Source organism: Salvelinus sp. IW2-2015, linkage group LG32, assembly GCF_002910315.2.
Source record: "Salvelinus sp. IW2-2015 linkage group LG32, ASM291031v2, whole genome shotgun sequence".
Taxonomy (NCBI): Eukaryota; Metazoa; Chordata; class Actinopteri; order Salmoniformes; family Salmonidae; genus Salvelinus; species Salvelinus sp. IW2-2015.
In genome coordinates, this window is record NC_036871.1 from 3,026,715 (window position 1) to 3,036,340 (window position 9,626).

Sequence of the window (9,626 nt, forward strand, 5' to 3'; positions counted from 1 at the left end):
TATGTTGTGATGAGGCCTGTGTTTAGACACTGGTTCTCCTGTAATTTAGGAAGCATTTATATGTTGTTATTTTTTATTTTACTCAACAAATGTATTATTCTGTGTGATTAAACATGTGCAAGTCTTGTGGTATAAAGGTTGTAAACTCAGTTTCTGAAGGGAGAAAGCTCACATGGAAATAAGGTACTRGACATTGAAGGGATTTGATTCCCTATTATCTTTAAATTTTGATTATGTATATATATWTTTTTTTTCATATACTCTGCAACTACTGTTAGTAAGGTACCATGCTACTGTTCTGATTCTTCAGAAGGGACGGAGTCCCTTGAGAGGGGAATGTTGGGGATGAATCAGAATTAGTTGGGTAAACATAGATAATATGTTTTATTTTCATAATATGCTTGTGAGATACTTGTCATTAGAATGTTTCCCTTTGGACTATAGGGTTGGCAGTTGTAGTTATCCCTTCTCAGCTAGGGCTCAGACACNATTGTAGTGGAACATTTGAAAGAGCTTAGTGGTGTTCTCGAAAGGGAACACCAGCCTGACATCGACTGGAATCCGTTAGGGTGGGTTCAGTCAGTGTTTTGTGCTTGGGGAGCGACTATTTTCCACTGGTTCATCTATGGTGTAATATTACTGATTGCTCTGTTGCTAATTATAATTTGTGTGAAGAAATTGTTTAATAAAGTGGTTGATGTTGTTCTTACTATGCCCTTGCTTGCAAATTAAGTTGAAGAATCTGAGATTGATGGACGACAATCAGGTGAACACAGTGAAATATTCTCACTGGACAGTGTAGATAGAGAGGGTTCACAGTATATGAATGATTTCCCTGACCTATTCCTGACTATATCTCTGATAGTAGGGAACCCAATTTTGAGCATGAGGACTTAGAGGGATGACTGTCCTATATGTTGTGATGAGGCCTGTGTTTAGACACTGGTTCTCCTGTAATTTAGGAAGCATTTATATGTTGTTATTTTTTATTTTACTCAACAAATGTATTATTCTGTGTGATTAAACATGTGCAAGTCTTGTGGTATAAAGGTTGTAAACTCAGTTTCTGAAGGGAGAAAGCTCACATGGAAATAAGGTACTRGACATTGAAGGGATTTGATTCCCTATTATCTTTAAATTTTGATTATGTATATATATWTTTTTTTTCATATACTCTGCAACTACTGTTAGTAAGGTACCATGCTACTGTTCTGATTCTTCAGAAGGGACGGAGTCCCTTGAGAGGGGAATGTTGGGGATGAATCAGAATTAGTTGGGTAAACATAGATAATATGTTTTATTTTCATAATATGCTTGTGAGATACTTGTCATTAGAATGTTTCCCTTTGGACTATAGGGTTGGCAGTTGTAGTTATCCCTTCTCAGCTAGGGCTCAGACACGTGGGGCCCAGAGAGGGGAGAGGTCAGGCTTGTCTTCATATGTGAATGTATCTGTTAAACAATGTGGTGCTATGCAGAATATCAGAAGGGGAGGAGGACAGAATGGAACATTGTCTTCTTATGGGAATGTGTCTGTAACTATTCCTAAAGCATGTGAAGGGATGGCGTGATTAATGGGGAACCAGTTAGTTATCTCCACAATGTCTGTACGCCAGTCACTCCCTCCTTTTCCCATTGGGGGGAGGAGTATGGCAGTGTCTGGAACCATTGTATGTCCCCTCTGATGTTGCCCTTCTCTTGACCTAGTATATGACCTAGAGGCTCACTTTCCTCCCTGAGCTTGTCCAGGAGGGGGTGTATTTGAGATGAGAGTATCTAGAATTGACAATTGATATATGCCATTGGATGAGGTAATGTTTTGGTACCAAGAACGAGATTAGAACCTCGTTTAGGAGACCAAACTGAACGATAATTTATAGCGAATGCTGTCTGGCTATGGGATACTCCTCTCTCAAGTAAAAGTCTTTCTTTGTGAACAGTTCCTATTATCTGTGGTTTGTCATGTCGACTAGGGGGTGGATCTTTGCTATAAAAGATCTCAGTTGCCATTATGTTGACCACTCTCAACTTTTCATTAGAGATACTGAAATGTTGAAAGTCAAATGCTATTGCAAAATCTTAATTATTATTAAAGGTGAAGTTTAAGTATAACTCTGACTGGTGCTCTCTCATCATTTGGTAATACAGGAAATTGTCACAACAATACACATACCTACAGTGGGGAGAACTGTGAGAGACGGAACAACTGTGAGAGACGGAATCTAAAACAAAAATCCAGAAAATCACATTGTTTGATTTTTAAGTAATTAATTTGCACTTTATTGCATGACATAAGTATTTGATACATCAGAAAAGCAGAACTTAATATTTGGTACAGAAACCTTTGTTTGCAATTACAGAGATCATATGTTTCCTGTAGTTCTTGACCAGGTATGCACACACTGCAYCAGGGATTTTGGCCCACTCCTCCATACAGACCTTCTCCAGATCCTTCAGGTTTCGGGGCTGTCGCTGGGCAATACGGACTTTCAGCTCCCTCCAAAGATTTTCTATTGGGTTCAGGTCTGGAGACTGGCTAGGCCACTCCAGGACCTTGAGATGCTTCTTACGGAGCCACTCCTTAGTTGCCCTGGCTGTAAGTTTCGGGTCATTGTCATGCCGGAAGACCCAGCCACGACCCATCTTCAATGCTCTTATTGAGGGGAGGAGGTTGTTGGTCAAAATCTCGCGATACATGGCCCCATCCATCCTCCCCTCAATACGGTGCAGTCGTCCTGTCCCCTTTGCAGAAAAGCATCCCCAAAGAATGATGTTTCCACCTCCATGCTTCACGGTTGGGATGGTGTTCTTGGGGTTGTACTCATCCTTCTTCTTCCTCCAAACACGGCGAGTGGAGTTTAGACCAAAAAGCTCTATTTTTTTCTCATCAGACCACATGACCTTCTCCCATTCCTCCTCTGGATCATCCAGATGGTCAATGGCAAACTTCAGACGGGCCTGGACATGCGTTGGCTTGAGCAGGGCGACCTTGCGTGCACTGCAGGATTTAATCCATGACGGCGTAGTGTTACTAATGGTTTTCTTTGAGACTGAGGTCCCAGCTCTCTTCAGGTCATTGACCAGGTCCTGCCGTGTAGTTCTGGGCTGATCCCTCACCTTCCTCATGATCATTGATGCCCCACGAGGTGAGATCTTGCATGGAGCCCCAGACCGAGGGTGATTGACCGTCATCTTGAACTTCTTCCATTTTCTAATAATTGCGCCAACAGTTGTTGCCTTCTCACCAAGCTGCTTGCCTATTGTCCTGTAGCCCATCCCAGCCTTTTGCAGGTCTACAATTTTATCCCTGATGCCCTTACACAGCTCTCTGTGCTTGGCCATTGTGGAGAGGTTGGAGTCTGTTTGATTGAGTGTGTGGACAGTTGTCTTTTATACAGGTAACGAGTTCAAACAGGTGCAGTTAATACAGGTAATGAGTGGAGAACAGGAGGGCTTCTTAAAGAAAAACTAACAGGTCTGTGAGAGTCGGAATTCTTACTGGTTGGTAGGTGATCAAATACTTATGTCATGCAATAAAATGCAAATTAATTACTTAAAAATCATACAATGTGATTTTCTGTGATTTTTCTCTCACAGTTGAAGTGTACCTATGATAAAAATTACAGACCTCTACATGCTTTGTAAGTAGGAAAACCGTGCAAAATCGTAGTAGTGTATCAAATACTTGTTCTCCCCACTGTATATAGACATACATACTTTTTTAAAGAAATACCTTTATTATTCCCTGCAAACCCTACCACCGATCCCCCAATTGGAGTAAACTAATAAACACTTCTGTTTTTACCTTCAATTTATACATCTTATACACATTTTACAGACACAGTCTACTTTACAATAGTTCTCTCTTGTTTGTTCTTAGTCCTTCCTCTATTTCTGATGTCCATCCAGTTCTATTTGTAACTGTGCTATTTCACAAAAGTTCCGAACCTAGCGACATGATATTTAGCAACATTGATTGGAAAAAATTGTTTAAGTTTGTTTTCAGTGTATTAAACTAAGCATATATGCCTTGTTGATTTGATGATATTTAAATGTTTAAGTTGAAATGGTGCTGGAATAGCGGAGGCAGTGCTCCTGTTGTTTTTGTGCTGACTTGAGGTAACTCCGTGCTTCTAAATCAGTAATCGTTTAGTAAACTGACTCCCAATCATGGCCGGATGTGATACAGCCTGGATTTGAACCAGGGACTGTAGTGACGACTCTTGCACTGAGATTCAGTGCCTTAGACCGCTGCACCACTCGGGAGCCCAAAGGCAGAAAGGCAGTGCTGCTCTCAGATCAGCTAAATTAATTCACATTTTAACCTTCAGGCCTCCCGGGTGGAGCAGTGGTATAAGGCACTGCAGTGCTAGCTGTGCCACCAGAGATTCTGGGTTCGAGCCCAGGCTCTATCGCAGCCGGCCGCAACCGGGAGGCCCATGGGGCAGCACACAATTGGCCCAGCGTTGTCCGGGTGTCCGGGTGTAACGGTGGTGCGCGCTAGCAGCCTTTCAGTCAGTTACGTCACTTGCTCTGAAACCTAGAAGTAGTGGTTCCCCTTGCTCTGCAAGGGCCGCGGCCTTTGTGGAGCGATGGGTAACGATGCTTCGTGGGCGACCGTTGTTGATGTGTGCAGAGGGTCCCTGGTTCGCGCCCGGGGCGAGGGGACGGACATAAAGTTATACTGTTACATTGATGTTGTTGACCCGGATCACTGGTTGCTGCGGAAAAGGAGGAGGTCAAAAGGGGGGTGAGTGTAACCGATGTGAAATGGATAGCTAGTTAGCGGGTACGCGCTAATAGCGTTTCAATCGGTTACGTCACTTGCTCTGAGACTTGAAGTAGGGTTTCCCTTTGCTCTGCAAGGGCCGCGGCTTTTGTGGAGCGATGGGTAACGATGCTTCGTGGGTGACTGTTGTTGATGTGTGCAGAGGGTCCCTGGTTCGCGGTCGGGACGAGGGGACGCACTAAAGTTAAACTGTTACACGGGTTAGGGAGGGTTTGGCCGGCAGGGATATCCTTGTTTCATCGCGGATTAGCGACTCCTGTGGCGGGTCGGGCGCAGTGCACGCTGACCAGGTCGCCTGGTGTACAGTGTTTCCTCCGACACATTGGTGCGGCTGGCTTCCGGGTTGGATGTGCATTGTGTCAAGAAGCAGTGCGGCTTGGTTGGGTTGTGTTTCAGAGGACGCATGGCTCTCGACCTTCGCCTCTCCCGAGTCCGTACGGGAGTTGCAGCGATGAGACAAGACAGTAACTACTACCAATTGGGGGGGAAAAAAAGAATAATAATACAAATAAAATAAAAATTAACTTCAAATTATTATTATTCAACAATAGGCTACTGATTACGGATCAGCTCCAAGAAAGATTATATCACCTATGGCTGCACATATTGAGGCTGCTTATTCTAAAGCTTACTGTCAGGTTTTGGCCAAGACTGTTCGGGTTTTGGTCACTAGATGTCCCCATTGCACCTTTTTTGTACCTTTTGTTTTTCTTGCTCTTATTATTGTTTGCACCTGTAGGTCATTCCCTTGTTAGTATTTAAACCCTGTGTGTTCCTCAGTTCCTTGCTCAGTGTTTGTAAGTTAGCACCCAGCCCCAGCCCAAGCCTTGTTTTATATAGATATTTCTCTTGTTGGATTTTCCAGAGGTTCTCTGGTTTAGTTCTTGTGTATTATTTGAGTAGTCTTTTGAGGTTTGTTTTTCCCTGCTGTTTTTTACCACTTTGTGGAGTTTCTTTTGTATTTTGGAGGATTTCCATTTTGTGCCTCTTGGCTTTATTTTTGGACATTGTGGATTTAGTTTCTTTGCCTGAAGATTTTGTTCTTTAATTAAACCACCATCTCTAGTACTGCTGTGTCTGCCTCATCTTCTGGGTTCTGACGATTATTAGTGACTGTTTCTCGCACCGGGTCCTGACACTTACCTTATAATAATGCACTAAATCAAGATTTGGCACATCATTTTGCACATATTGTTACACATCACGAAATATACTGAGGAAAAAAATTACAGACAGTAGCCAACAATTAGCAAAATAGAACTTAATTGAATGTACATTAAATTGATTTACATATTATTGAATTATATAGGCCTATGTAGCCTATACTGTAGGCTATTTATATTTTAATGCCTTCATCTCAGTTTTCAGTTTTATCTTTCACTTGTTTGTAACAATTGCAAAGACATTGGGAAACTTTGTATTTCTACTCAACTTTGTTGTGAAGATATTGGCGGTCACAGAGAGACAGATAAATATTGATTCTATGTTTAGTACAGCTCTTCTGTGTATAAGGTAGTTGTTGTACGCGTGGTCTGAGGCAGTCGGTAAATAACGAGAGTTTTAGGGTTGCACATTTTGGGGAATATTCAGAAGTGGAAACTTTCCGTGGGAATTAGCAGAAATATATGGGAATTAACAGGAATATATGGGAATTAACGGAAATATATGCTAATTAATATTAATAGCATTTAAATGTAGATGTTTTTTGCATTGAATATATTTACCATATCATATGGAGACAGAAACATAAAACTTTTACCTTATCATAAGTAGACATAATTACAAATGATTAAATCCTTCCAATTTTCATTTTCCACATACATCTGTAAAATGATACTCGAGAAACTAAAGCTTTGGTTGTCTTCCTCTCAGGCTTCCATATCTTCTCCCTGGACCTCCTCAATGTCCACCTCTTGAACATCAGACTCTGAGGCCTCATCTTCACTGTCACTTTCCAACCTTGTTGAGGATGGCTCGTTGTCAGGCTCAAAAAGCCTCAAATTTCCCTAGATGGCCACCAATTTTTCAACCCTTGTATTGGTCAGCCTGTTGCGTGCTTTGGTGTGTGTGTTCCCAAACAAGGACCAATTGCACTGAGGCGGCTGATGTTGGTGGGATTTGGAGGATGATGGCGGCAACAGGGGAAAGAGCCTCAGATCCACAAAGTCCCTTCCACCAGGTGGCTGATGAGATATGTTGGCACGACTGCCATATTGCATCTCCATCCCAAAGCTCTTGCTTGGAAGTGTACTTCGCCAGACTGCTAGAGAACCTTGCCCTCATCCAGGCCAAGGTGGCGAGACACGGTAGTGATGACACCATAGGCCTTGTTGATCTCTGCACCAGACAGGATGCTCTTGCCAACATACTTTGGGTCTAACATGTATGCTGCGGGCGTGTATGGGCTTCAGGCAGAGGTCTTCACGCCTGTTGATGTATTTCAGAACTGCAGTTTCCTCTGCTTGGAGCAACAGTGAAGTGGGCAGGGCAGTACAGATTTCTTCTCTTACATCTGCAAGCAGAGTCTGAACATCAGACAGGATGGCATTGTCTCCCTCAAACCGTGCAATGGCTACTGCTATAGGTTTTCAGGCTGCTTACCTCTCTCCCAAAATACATAATCCAGGAAGATCCTCTTGATGGGGCTGTCCATATCGGCAGACTGTACGGCCATTTCTTGGAGCGACTCCTTCCCCTCCAGGAGACTGTCAAACATGATGACAACACCACCCCAATGGGTGTTGCTGGGCAGCTTCAGTGTGGTGCTCTTATTCTTCTCACTTTGCTTGCTGAGGTAGACTGCTGCTAAAACTTGATGACCCTTCACATACCTAACCATTTCCTTGGCTCTCTTGTAGAGTGTACCCATTGTTTTCAGTGCCATGATGTCCTTGAGGAGCAGATTCAATGCATGAGCAGTACAGCCAATGAGTGTGATGTGAGGGTAGGACTCCTCCACTTTAGACCAAGGAGCCTTCATGTTTGCAGCATTGTCTGTCACCAGTGCAAATACCTTCTGTGGTCCAAGGTCATTGATGACTGCCTTCAGCTCATRTGCAATGTAGAGACCGGTGTGTCTGTTGTCCCTTGTGTCTGTGCTCTTGTAGAATAATGGTTGAGGGGTGGAGATGATGCAGTTAATTATTCCTTGCCCATTCGACCATCCATCAGAGATGATTGCAATACAGAATGCTTTCTCTATGATTTGCTTGACCTTCACTTGAACTCTGTTGAACTCTGCATCAAGCAAATGAGTAGATAAAGCATGTCTGGTTGGAGGGGTGTATGCTGGGCAAAGAACATTCAGAAATCTCTTCCAATACACATTGCCTGTGAGCATCAGAGGTGAACCAGTTGCATACCCAGCTCGGGCAAGACATTCTTCAGCATTTCTCTGACTACGTTCCTCCATTGAGTCAAAAAACGTCTGATTCCAGGAGGACCATGAGCTGTTGCTATCGATAAGGTGTCTGATTCATCATTTTCACGTCGAATAGAAGTAGAGGGACTTTTGTCAGAGGTTGCTTGTGAGCGCTGAGGGAACTTTATGCACTTGGCCAGATGATTCTGCGTCTTTGTTGTATTCTTCACTTATGATTTGGCACAGTATTTGCAAATGTACACAGCTTTTCCTTCTACATTAGCTGCAGTGAAATGTCTCCACACATCAGATAGTGCCCGTGGCATTTTCTTATAAAGATTAGAATTTTTTTTTTTTTTAAATAACAAATACAATTCCATGTACAGATAAATAGTTAGGCAGTTAGATTAAACAACTCCTTTGTAAGATAAATGTCAAAAAAGCTCTGACAAAGGCCGTGAGGCCGATACGTAAGCTTATTAAAGATCAGTGATACTATCAAGAGCAGTGTGCGGTTTCCTTTTTCATTCATCTTGTTCAACTGTTGCCATGCACCTGCAAAAAGTTTGCTCAGATGTGCGAGTGCCTTTTGAATTTTTAGATAAATGTTTTAAAATGAAACATGTATGGAAACAGGTGAATTAACACTCCTCAGTTAGCGTGCTCAAGCAAGCTAAAACCCACATGGTAGCAAAAACTAACTAGCAGAAATTGTTAACAAGTTAGAAATTATTTAAACACACTTTACTGTAGGTTACTATTTACTAGTTAACAAAAAAAATATGTATGTCATACAAAATATATTCACCCCACCCAGTATTGTAATCAAAACTTGCCAGAAAGCAAGTAGTCCTTGGCTCAGACAGTGTAGTAGTGTGGGCTCAATAGCATCTAATTAGTGTGCAAGATCTTGAGAATCAGCTGTACATGTGATGGAAGAGTGCACTGTGCATGCAGAGGGTTGCAATTCCATTGAATTGGGGATAGTTTAAACAAAATATGCCACAAGACCTAGAATTGCCTTATGTGTATCCCACAAAAAAAGGTTCACTGTTATAAGCTAACTTTTTTGATGAATTTAAGTAAAATTCCTAAAATTCCCAGGCTTAACTTCAAATTAACTTCCCAAAATTCCGGAAATTTACAGGAAAGTTTCCGACCCTTTGCAACCCTAAGTGCAACTTTAGTAATGATGGTGTTGGGAAACAGATCCTTCTACATTTGTTCAAATTGTAGTTTTATTTGTGAGCTATGTTGAATTTATTACACATCATAGATTTATTTGTGATTCATGGTGGTTTTATCGCAGTTAGATGGAAAAGAGTAAATAGTCATTTTAGGGTCATAGATTTAGCTGGTGGTAACTTCTGGTTTAGAAACTGGGTGGTTCGAGCCCTGAATGCTGATTGGCTGACAGCCGTGGTATATCAGACCGTATACCATGGGTATGATAAAACATCTATTTGTACTGCTCTA